This window comes from Lagopus leucura, unplaced genomic scaffold (genome assembly GCF_019238085.1).
Source record: "Lagopus leucura isolate 7727_CA_CO unplaced genomic scaffold, USGS_WTPT01 Super-Scaffold_100012, whole genome shotgun sequence".
In the NCBI taxonomy this organism is placed as follows: Eukaryota; Metazoa; Chordata; class Aves; order Galliformes; family Phasianidae; genus Lagopus; species Lagopus leucura.
Genome location: NW_024962267.1, coordinates 2894400 through 2907122, shown reverse-complemented (window position 1 = coordinate 2907122; position 12723 = coordinate 2894400). Strand labels below are relative to the sequence as shown.

Here is a 12723-nt window from a genome sequence, read left to right as displayed (position 1 = left end):
TAAACTGCAGAACATGTGTTTATTTCATTATCTAAAGAAAGAATGAAGATATTGTAAATAGTATTTATTGGGGATTACCTTTTTCTCTGTATTATTTTAAATGTTGCATTCAAATATATGGAAGTCAGAGTCAAACTTGACAAGAGATTTCTTGAGTTACTTGGACCTGTGAAGCCTTACTCCAGAGACTGAGTTAAATGCACAGCTATGACATATGTTGATATTTTTGTTGCACCTTTGGTACTCGTGTAAATGGGTTTACCAGGTAAGGTGCAACAGAATTAAAAAATTCTAAACAGGTAAGTATTTTAAAACTTAAGTATTGAAGGCAGCAGCTGTTCATAAGAGCTAATAAACAGGAAAGAATTTTAACTTCTATTTATAATCTGTCAGAAATTATACTTAACACTAGTTAAACAGACAGTATTGCTCCAGCATGAGGGCACTGCTGAAATTGCTAAAACTTCTGCAGATAACAGGACAGTGTTCTCTGTCCATCTTTCAAAAAGCAGTCTTTTTAAGAAGACGTTTTATGGAGAATATTTTCAGAAAGGAACTGATAAATGTGATGCCCATCTTCAAAAAGGGCTGGAAAGATGATCATGGTAGCTACAAACCTATCAGTCTCACATTGGTGTCAGAGAAGGTTATGGGACAGATAATCTCAAGATCTACCATGGATCAGTTAAAAGTCAACCAGGACATCAGGCCCAGTCAGCATGGGTTCATGAATGGTAGATCCTTCTTGACAAACTTGATTTCATTCTGTGACAAAATGACCTCCTTCATGGATGAAGGTAAGGCTGTCAATGTGGTCTATCTGGATTTCAGTAAAGTCTTTGATGCTGTCCCCCACAGCATCCTTATGGAGAAGTTGGCTGCCCGGGGTTTGGATGGGTGTACAATTTGCTGGGTGAAATGCTGGCTGGATGGCTGGGACCAAAGAGTTGTGGTCAGTGGAATTAAATCCAGTTGATGGACAGTCACTAGTGATGTCCCCCAGGGCTTGGTACTGGGGCCACCCCTATTTAACATCTTTATCAGTGATCTCCATGAGGGGATTGAGTGAACTCACGGTAAGCAGATGATACCTTGATCTGCTGGAGGATAGTAAGGCACTACAGAGGGGGACCTCGTAGACTGGATCGATGGGCCAAGGCAAACCATATGAGTTTCAATAGGGCCAAGTGTTGGGTCCTGCATTTTGGTCACAATAACCACAGGCAACCCTACTGGCCTGGAGAGGAGAGGCTGGAAAGCTGCCTGACAGCTTGGTGTACTGATGGACAGTCAGCTGAATATGAGCCAGCAGTGTGCCCAGGTGGCTAAGAAGGCAAATGGCATCCTGGCTTGTATCAGGAATGCTGTGGTGAGCAGGACTAGGGAAGTGATCCTGCCCCTGTACTTGGCACTGGTGAGGCCTCACCTCGTGTACCATGTTCAGTTTTGGGCACCTCAATACAGAAAGGGCACTGAGGTGCTGGTGCAGGTCCAAAGAAGGGCAACGAGGCTTGTGAAGATCGTGGAGAATATGCCCTATGAGGAGTGACTGAAGAAACTAAGACTGTTTAGTCTGGGGACAAGTAGGCTAAGGCTAGGAGAGACCTTATTGGCTCTTTTCCAATATTTGAAAGGTGCTTACAGCAAGAGGGGGTTGGTCTCTTCTCATTGGTAACAGGTGACAGGATGAGGGGAAATCGCCTCAAGTTGTGCCAAGGGAGGATAGGTTGAATATCAGAAAAGACTTTTTTACAGAAAGGGTTGTTAAGCACTGGAATAGACTCCCTAGGGAGATGTTTGAGTCACCATCCCTGAATGTGTTCAAAAACTGTTCGGATGTGGTGCTCAGGGACATAATTTAGTGGTGGGCTGTTAGAGTTAGGGTAGTATGGTTTGGTTGTGGTTGAACTTGATGATCTTGAAGTTCTTTTCCAACCTGAGCAATTCTGTGACTCTGTGAACTATTGCAGCCTTTGCTGGTACACAAATTTTAGGGATATTGTAGGATTTTTGTTTACTTAGCAGTGTACTGAACTGGCACTTCTTTCTCTTGCATTTGTGAATATCTCTCTCTGGTGTCCTTGCTAGAAAGAGGCTGTCAGCAGGATCTGAGTCCTTTGAGTTCCTTCTAGTTCTTCTTTTAGGTGGAGGCAACTTGAGAAATCAGTGGTGATGTTTCAGCTATAAGCAGTTGGAATAGAAAGCTGAAAAACAGCTTCTTTTAGGAGAGGTAGCTTACTGAGCAGTGCAGTATCAGCAAAATGCAAAGTACAGCTGATTGGCCACGAGGTGGCAGCAGTGCCCACGTAAGAATTGACCTACCCGGAGTGGAGAGGAAAGAGCATTGCTCATTTTACTTCTCAGCTGTTAGGGGAGTAATTTAGACATGCTGTAGTATCAGCTAAGTTTCTAAGAGAACATGGACCTCATTAAATTCATCTCCCAGCTGTATCTTCATATTAGTTGCAGGAAATATGTGATAACTTGTATGTACCCATGTACATATAGTTATTTCTTTAATTAACTTAGCATCTGGAATTACAAAATGAATGTGTGATAGCTTCCCCTGCACCATCAGCAATAGGTTACTGAATGCCCTTTTGGATAACTCTTTAAAATTTTGGAAAAGGAGTGATTCTTAGGGAAAAAAAAAAAAAAAAAAGCTGAATGATGCTGGAATAATAAATTATAGGTCATTCAATTGTAGCATAAAATAGAAAAAATAAATTTTAGCCTGTGAAAATGCTGAATTATTCAGTTTTTAAAAGAATGCAATATTCATTAGAAATTTAAAATTCACTTAATTTTGCTGTTGTTTTAAGGTGCTATAAAATATAAATGTGTTTTATTATTTAAAATCTTTTTTAATAATTAAAAAAAAAAAAAAAGGTTTTGTAAGCAGAATTTGGTTGCTCACACACATACCATGTAAAAATGTCTAAAAGGTCACTCTTGGAAAGGGTAATTCCTGCAATGGAAGAAAGAATGTCTAGAGCAAAAGATAAGGAGCTGGCATTTAGTACAAGTGCTAGGGCAGGTATTGCGTCTGCTCTGTAGGATTTTAATTTTTCTTGCGTTTACTGCATGTATTAATACTTTGCCTTGTTGCATTGAACTGCAGCCTCAATTTTTAACATTAATTTTTCTTTCTCATGACATAGCGTTCTGATGTTCTGCTGCTGCCTTTATAGCTTATATTTGCTTACAGTTTTGACTGAAAATGAATTCAGACCTGTTGGGGAAAATCATGAAAGTGGATAGGTGTGGCTTGTATTTGTGAGGAAAGCATTCAACTCTGTAAAGATATTTCATATTACAAATAACAAATTAATAAGATTAAACAATTCTTATACTGTGGTTTCAAAGTACTGTGTTGTAAATTATGTATTTGGAATTTGTGCATGTATTTTCTTTGTCTCAGTAGCTCTTTATTTTGATTGTGTTAATCTTGAAACGAAGCCTATTCCTGGTGCTTCAGGTAATCGAGTTTAATACTAAATCTCTTCTAGAACTGACTTGCCTAGGAGGAGCACATCTTGCCTGTTCCTGTGCAGAACTTACTTGAATGCTTATCAGTACTGATGTACAAATATGAGTGTTAACTCTGCATCTTGCTGGGCATTCTGAGTTTCATTAATGTGACTTCTCACTTGGGAGAGCATTGCTGGTGACTAGAAGAACTGGGGAAATGGCTGCTGTGAATGCTCTAAGCTCAGTGTAGTCTAACAAGCAGAGGACACTCTTCGAGGTCATACTTGTGTCGTCAGTAGAGATGTGGAAGGCCAGACTGAAGCCTCCCTCATGCTGGATGTTATGGTAGAAGAATAGTCTGCTTTGTTGTGGTTGGGTCAGGGCTGCGTTACACCTTTGTTAAATTGTAACTTCTTGCTAAGCTGTTTTATAGATACATGCTTTAATGTGTTGAAGTAGTTTTCATTTTGGACTGAATGCTAAGTCTTCTTTCATTTGTGACTAGAATTGCTATATTTGAACAGAGAAAATGAGAAGCAGCTTCCAGAATTCCCCAGTCAGTTTTTAAATCTGGTCACACTAAAAAATTAACTATAACTGTAAATATTCTGTATCCCTAAAGGCCATGTGTCAATTTTGTGTTTTCTAATCCTGTTTCTTTAATTTTCAAAATTTGCTGCATGACTGCCACTTTTATGAAGTGAACAGAGAAAAGCATGGATCTGCATTTCATTTTATAGCTGTCTGAACTGTTACTAGTTTCAAAGAAAAAAAAAATCAGTTCTGAGTAATAATTGGTCTCAAATTCTATTTTTCAGAAGGTAATATTGCTCTTCACTGTTAATAGAAGCTCTTCAGGTCTTTGAGTTGTAAGTTACTAGAAAAAAAATCAGGTAGCATAAGGAGATAATTAGCGTGAGTGATAGCAGCTTTTATTAAAATTTCAGTAGAAATAGCCTTACTGATGGATTGAATCTCTAGCTCTGTGGTATATCTAATTTAGGGAAATGGTTCTGAATGGCATGTTATCCTGTAGAAGAAATTAACTATCATCTGCATATAGTGGGGCCAATATCATTACACTGTAGATTTCTTTTATGACTCTAACAGTATTGATACCACCTCAACAAAGCATCATTTGCTTGTTTCCATAATGGATTTAATCTGATAGATGCACCTTGCCAAAGGTTGTTGTTAATACAGCTGCGCTTCTGACCTCTTCTTGTGCAGGGTGGTGCTGGTTTTACTTGTTTCTGCTCTGAGAAACAAAGCCTCAAACTCTGTTCATCTGACTTCCAAAACAAGTTGACTTTTTTTTTTTTGCCTCTGTATTTGAACTGAGGTCCTGAGTATACAGTGACTGAATTGAATCAGTGGTTGTTATGGAACTTGTCACCTTTCTAACACACATCATTACTTTGTCAATGCAGACAGCAACAAGTGATTTGCTAGGTTCAGCTTCACGTTATGAGATTTCTCACTGTACTTTCTTCTACTGTGTGGTAGAATAGGCTCTTCTGCCTGTCTCCATTCGTCTTGTGCTAGTTGTGATTGTGTATATTTTTGAAAATTTGTCAGGAAGGTCATGTGGAGAGCTGAATTGCAGAAAACTCTGTGAATGTAGGATCACTTAAAAGAAGTGCTGCCATCTGTTACTGCTTTATTGAAAGACTGATGGAACAACTCCAGGATAATTTTTGTTTTTATATGGAGAACTTAATCGTTAACCTTCTTAGTTCTTAAAGGCAAATTTGCAAAAGTAAATAAATACCAGCACCAATATTGAGAGAAGCAGAAAGTAAATAAATTCTTCTGATTAGACCATATAAAGCTTGGAAAATTTCAGCTCACAAATTTCATGGCTTTTGTTTAACCCCAGACCCTTCCCACACACTCTTGGTACTGATGGCATACTTGAAATTTGTGGGCAGAATAGATTGCAGGACATCCTTGAGCACAGTGTTATTACAGGAGAATTAATTTAGCTAAAAGGTGCTCTTGGTTGAAGTTACAATTATGGCAGGCACTGGAAACTTCAACGTTTTAATCAGAATAGACCTTTTAAGGGTAACAGAGTGGAAAGATGGATCATAGTAGTGTATATGCAAAGTCCAACTCCTGTTTAGCACCGAGAGTAGCTCCAGGACAAGATTGTTTAACTTTATGTGCACTGTTTGAATAAAGTTATTTTCCCCTTTTCATACTTTACATACTATGTAACTCAACTGTATGACAAAAACTGCATCCTAGCTGTGCTGTCTAGGAGAGGCATAGACAGCAGAGGGCAGCCGTATCTATCACAGCACAGCAAGCAGGGCTGCCTCTAGGATGATGTACAAAGTCATGCAGGGTATAGGAGCATATGTTAGGAGCAGCTCAAGGTCTGCAGTTCTAAATGCTATATCTCTTGAATAAGTTTGGGCCTCTTATTTTTTTAGTAAAAAAAAAATAAGTGTGCTTGCAGAATATATTATGATTGCAGGTTATACTACAGTAACTTATGTTCCTGATCAAGCCTTATATTTCAAGTAGGACAGGAAAGAAATCAGTTTCCCCCTTCACAGGATATCTTCAAGCTTTGATCTTGAAGGTAAATAAAAATCATAGGGAAATCTACTAATGTAGATTTCAGAGAAGAATTAGTAAATAATTATTGATGTGACTGTATCACTGGTAGTGAAACCTATCTAGTAATGAGCTTTCCACTACAGAGTAATGAAAGCTGTAGATGAGGCTGTCTCTCTCTTCTTTCTTTACTGTGTGGTTATTTTAAGCAAGTAGATGGCCTGGTTGAAGGAACACAGGTTAGCAGAATTGGAAAATGCAGATTAAGAAATTAAGATCTCATGATCCATCCAACAGATAGCTTTTTATTAGCATTTCTCCATGTTGAAGTCCATTCATCTGAAGATCATGGAGACATGTATTGGCTTGGATTGAAAGGGACCTGCAAAGACCTAATTCCAACTCTGTCTAATCTTCCTTTGTCTTTCTGGCTACTAATTTACTTTGCCAATTTACTGTATTTTTAATTGTTTAGTTGGCTTTTTTTTTTATTTCTGCAGATACCATCTAGGCCTTAGCATCTTAATTTGATTGGGGCAGGGGGAGGAGGATATAAGTCTCTCTTGGCATGTATGAATTAAAACTGTGGCACTGTTGAACCATCTAGGTTGTAAAAGGCCTTCAAGATCATTGAGTCTACCATCAGTCTTACCTTCTAAGTCCTTTCTCTAAACCATATTCCTTAGTGCCATGTCTGCATGCCTCTTAAACCCACTCTGGGAGTAGTGACTCTGTGGGAAGCCTGTTGCAATGCTTGACTGCCCTCTCTGTGGAAAAAAAGTTCTTCCTAATATGCAATCTAAACCTGCCTTGTGCAACCTCCTGGGATTACCTATCAGGTCACACTGTATAGCACAGTCAGGATTTCTTGTTTTTAGGTGAAGTAAACTTAATTTACTAATGTTAATTTAAACTTGATTTTAAAATTTTTACTTTAAGAAACAGTGCAATTCCTTTATTCAATTGATTGAAAATATCCTCCTTGGTACAGATACGTGTTCATGTCTGAAAGTACAGTTGTTAAAATAGAAATTAAAGGAGTGACTTATTTGCTGTTAATTAAAATTGGGTAATGAAACTTCATATAGCGGAAGTAATAAACAGAAATATTGTTGGAAAAACAGAAGTCATACTAAATTAGTAAACTGGCTCACTTACTATGCAATAAAGATTTCTCCAAAACACTGCTGTTTCTTAAGACAAAATCAACTTAAAATTCTGGACTCGGTCTGGAGCATTGATAGAACATGATGCAGTGTTGACATAAAACTTCTTGGTTTTGGAAGGCAGGATTAGGAGAGCAGGGAACACTCTAGAAGATGTTTCTGTGGAAAAATTAGTCTCCAATTTAAGTGTTGTCCTTTCCTGTCTTTAAGCAACATTATCCTAGAAAGAAAAGACTTGGTGAAAATGTGGAAGAAGGACTTTGGAGAGAAATTCCTCAGAGTGCAAGGGCAGTTGGTGCAAGCACCTGTATCAGTTTTTAATTGTTTTCTCTAGTCATATAGGAACGTGCTCACTTCTCCACTCCCTCTTTGGCTTTTAATATCTTTGTTTTTTTCACCTCTGGTTTCTCCCCTGTATTCCATTTGTAACCTGTGAATGTTTCTAAGTGTTTGTGGCAGTTTTCTTAATTCATCGCTTTGCCTCCCTCACTCAGTTTTCCTCAGTGCCACATTCATCATTTGAGCATGATATTGCTTGTGTTTGACTAGTAAAGCAAACCAGTGATCGGTATCATAAATATTTAAAGCAAACTGTTCTTTGCAACAGACTTTTGTTCTTTAACCTGTGCAGTTTTATTCATTAAACAGAAAAGGGAACTCTTCAATAACTAGTAGAGATTTGGGGAACACTTACGCAATTTCAAATTATCTCCTTCATGCAATGTTATTTCATGCAAGATCATTACATTTTTTTCATTCCTTGATGTTAAGGTAATGGTGTAGCTAATTCCAGTAGTGAGTAGAACTGGTAATTTACACATTTTTGAAGTGTAAATAACTTTACACTGTAAAGTAATTCCTATGTTAAATGTCTTAAGTGTTGTTTCAATTTTTGCAGTCCTTTCTGCAGTGCTAAGGAGAAAACATATTGGTGAATTTGTATCTGTGACTCACAGTTTGTCCTTATTGACTTATCTCACTGAAGGTAATCATAAATGTTCCATAAACATGACGTTGCACACTTCAGAGCAAACAGCATTTTTGCAAGGATGTGCTGGATAGCTGTAAATACATTAATTCCAGCAGAGGTGCATTTAATATTATTGAAGAAAAATAATGTGGGTTCCATTTTTGGTTTATGAAACCCTAACCCCAAAGTAAATGAAATATTTTGACCATTGTTCTAATATGAAATTTTAAATGGAATAACAATTTATGTCAGTGTTACCATATTTTGTGGTTACCAGTTACACTTGACTTGGGATCATTAAAAAAAAAAAAAAAAAATCATTTAGAAATTACTTGGGATTGAAGGTTTTGATGGTCTTGTATTTTGTAGTGTAACGTAAATGCAAGAATATTCACTACTCCTACTGACTCAGGGCATACAAACTAAAAAATGCTGATGATGCTCTCACCTGCTATGGCTAGGTCACCTTGAAGTACTGAAATTCAAAACTTTGAGACTTCAGAACATGAAAGGTGTGTACATCAAAGAGTGCGTTTGTTTCCTAGGAGTTCCTGTATGTTCTTCATTCAAAAGGTTCTGTTGTCTGAAGTATGGAATATACCCACCAGAAATGCCTAAAGAAATTCTGCAGGAACTGTAAAGCCTTCATTCATCGGTGTCCTCTCAATCTGTGCTTTTTACGTAAACATAAGTGTGGTTGTACAACATAGAGAAGTAATAATGATTAATTTGATGTAGAAGATAAATGGTAACTTCTGTTTATGTTCAGGGTTCAGTGCCTATTCTTTTCTGCAGGTATGAATTCTAACCATATCCAAGTTTCCATGATGTATAGTTGTGGGCAGCATAGAAGATTTGAAGCTCCCCAGAAAAGCAACAAACCTCCACAGATGTTGCAAAGGGAAGGGGCTTTATGTACTCCTGAGTGATGGCTTGTACATCTCAATTCTAATTCCAAGTTGAGAGTTTAAAATTAGCGTCTGGACCCAAAAGGTTGGAATTATTGTAGAATTACTTTCTATGCCATGTTGGCTGCTTGCTGGCAATGTCTTAGGCTACCCTGCAATTAAATAAACAAAAAACAAGCCTAAAAAGCTCATTCCTGAACATGAAGCACTTAAAGTTAAGGCTAACTTCTTTTCTAAGTGGGGACAAAAAATGAAACAAACAAACAAAAAAAAAAAGAACCATAAATTAAAACTACGGAAGATTTTTCCTATATTGTAACTTGTATTATTATACAGAGTGGCTTAAGAGGAAGGAATGCAAACGTCAAAACATCAAGTAACTTTAATATCTGACCACCTTCTAGTTCTTACAGACTAGAACTACTCGGGTGTTATTTTAGAAAGGCAGTGGTACAACAGAATAAAAATGAAACTTTCCAAAATAATGAACTCAGGGGAACTTAATAGCCCACAGCGAAGGGATTCGGGCATTCACAGACATGAGAGATGGGTTAAATGAGGACTAGCTATCTCTTGAGGAAGCATCTTGTCTACTGAACAAAGGATGATATATACTTGTGGGAATTCAGGCTCTTGTTCCTCAAATTCTTTTTGCAAAAATGTGATTACAGTGTAGCTGTTATGCAAAAAGATTAATGTTATTCTGTGTGAAAATATTTTATAGAAAAGTGAATTCTCCAATATCTATCTTTTACTTCACATGCTGAACTGTGATTAAATTTAGAACTGTTTTAAGTAAAAGGTTAGTGCCGTGATTGGATAAATGTGATGATAAGCTGGTTTCCTTCATTGCATTGGAATGCAAAAATATGCATAGGTATAGAGATTAAAGTTTGTTTTTGTATTTTAGGAAACATTCAGGAAAGGCTTGCAAGAGAGCTGAAGGCATAATTTGTAAAACCTGATTGCTCTACAGGCTTAAGATGTTCACAAAGGGAACTGGTCTGTTTTTGAGAGAAATAAATACATATAATAAAATGTGCTGAAACCAAAACTGTGGTTTATAATGGGCTACTTCTAGTGTGTGTGTGTGTGTGTGTATATATATATTTTTTTTTTTTTCTAGTAAAATAACAGGAGCAATTGGCATGGTAAATTCTTTATGCTGAAGTTGTAAGAGAAGTGAAGCTTTTGAGATTTGTGAGATAGATATATATATATATATATATATATATATATATATATATTTTTTTTTTTAAGTGGAAGCAGTGGAAAGGGCAAAACCAAAAAAGCTACCTATCCCGTCTGTTACCAAATAATACCAGCACTTTTTAAAGCTTATATTTTCTATAAAAACTACTAATCTGTTTAACAGTGATGTCCTTTCTCCTGCAAAGAACCATTACTACAATTTTATGGAAAGATTAAGGCTGGCATCGTTTGATGGGGTTCCTCTTTGCTTCAAGTAATAAACTTGTGTGCTGCTATTTAATGTTTTCTTTTATTATGTTAAATAGCAACTGATGGATCCAGTTACTATTGGACCTGTAATACATACATTGTGTATGTCAGATTAATGTTATTCAAGTTGTGTGGAATAAACTGTAGTTCTTTATGTAGTTTCTTGAGGATCACTGAACAGTTGGATTTGGAATCCTTTGCATGTATCTATATCTTTTAAAGAAATAGGGAATGTTTAAGATGTACTTTCTGTGGCTGAGAGATAGTGATGATCTTCAGTGTTTGTGCTCCAGGAACCACTGAAAAAGTGTTGATTCTGACCATCGCTTTATAAAGTTTCAAAATTGCAAATGCTTGAAGTTTCCCTAGCCAGTCTTCTCTCTGAAATTTGATTGAGGCACGTAAGCACAATTCTGCCAAGAATCTTTATTTCTGTTATATTTATATATTCTGTTATATTTCTGTTAAATAAATGATTCTGTATCAGGGAATCTTTTTGAACATACCAGAAGTGCAAAAAGTTGCTTATAAATGCACTTTGTCAGCTTCTTTTGGAATTCCTTTTGGGGTGCTTGTGTTTATTCATGTTGACAGGTTCCCATCTTGTCTTCAGTCTGTGCACCTTTATGATCAGCATTAATTCCCTCTTTTCCTGTCACCTCTTTTACTGAAAGAATTGGGGTGTAATTGATGTTACCAAAGGATGAAGAGGCAAAGTGCTGGTTACTCCCACACTTGGGAAGTTTCATGTGCCAGGTCAGGTGATGGTAAGCATGTGTTCCTAGCTTATGTCAATTGTTTTGGAAACTTGAGCTTATTTTTTTCCTTAAATATAGAGATTTAGTGTTGTTGTGTGTTTTTTTTTTTTTTTTCTGTGGCATGTTTCACTATTCTTGAATCCAAAAACCTCTATACTTCTGTATGCTAGAAAAGCTACTTGAGACGCTATTTTGAAATGTAGCTTTTCCCTGCTATTGCGGAAGTTATTTGAAGTAATGACGATAAATATTTGAGTGTAATTGGTGTCATAAATAGGGAAGTGTTCTAAAGTATAAAATTTAACAGCATGATCTTTGTAATAATAATTTTCTGAATGAACATCTTAGAGCCTTTCGATACAAGTGGAAAGGTACTATCACAAGGAACAATCCTGTAAGCACTTGTGCCTTTATGTAGAATCATTTCCTCTCCAGTGTGCCCAACAATTGTTGACTGGGGGGTATTTTAACCTTAGTTTGAGGTATGCTGCCAGACCACTGCTAACTTCTTTCACCTTGATTTTCTTCAAAATTTCACTAAAATTCAAGAGAAAATGAATCAGCTTTCTTGGAATAGGTAGAGCATTTAGTTCAGCAGCCCTAAGGAGCACCGTCTTGTTTTTTGAACTGGTACTTGTTTTGCATTTCCTGCGGCCATGGCTGTCATGTGTATGCTATACCTATTAACTAATTTTCTGCCACAGAAGTGGTAACCATCGTGGAATAGAGAGCAGAGCATGCAGGAAATCTACTGCTGGTCAGTGTGTCTTGAGGTGAATGTCTGCCTCTGGAAGAGGGAGAATTCTGCAAGGACTTTCTTTTCTTTGTCTCACAGTAAAATCTTGGCTCTTACTAGAATAGGATGCAGTAAATGAAAAACATGTATAAATAACCAAGTTGTCCTGCTTGCTCTCTAGGGTGCATGGGATTGTGTGTGTCTTGCATACATACTAGCAGATGTAGCTGAATGGCATCAGCGTGGAATAAGACAAAATTTTGTCCCTAGAAAAAGCTAAGCTATCTGACTTCATGGGATGTAATATTTCCAGAAGAATATTTCCAGTAAAATTTCTAGAATTTAGTTAAAATTATTAAATAAGTAAAATTTCATTCTGTAGAAATGCAAGTGGAAAGGTTAGTACAGTACTGACTATTACATAGCTAGAAGTTAATGATCGTGATTACGGTTCCACAGAGACTTCTTTAGGTGTGAAGTGAGTCACGTCTGCACGTTTGCCTCCCTAAAAGAATTTAGGAACAAATTGCTTTTATGATCTAAGTTACCTGTATATTGAGCATGATAAACTTCCTTCTGTGAAACTGAAATGTTTAATGTGTGTTAGGGCTATGAATTTTATGTACACTAATGCATCTTGCTTACTATATGTTCAGGTTACCTCTTCTCTTTTTTGAGTAAAAGATAT

The 12723-nt window shown here is 36.8% G+C and overlaps 1 protein-coding gene across 1 annotated transcript in view; it reads left to right on the top strand.

The window, feature by feature from the left end:
• Positions 1 to 12723, top strand: part of STK39 (serine/threonine kinase 39) — an 86157-nt gene that overhangs the window by 30321 nt on the left and 43113 nt on the right.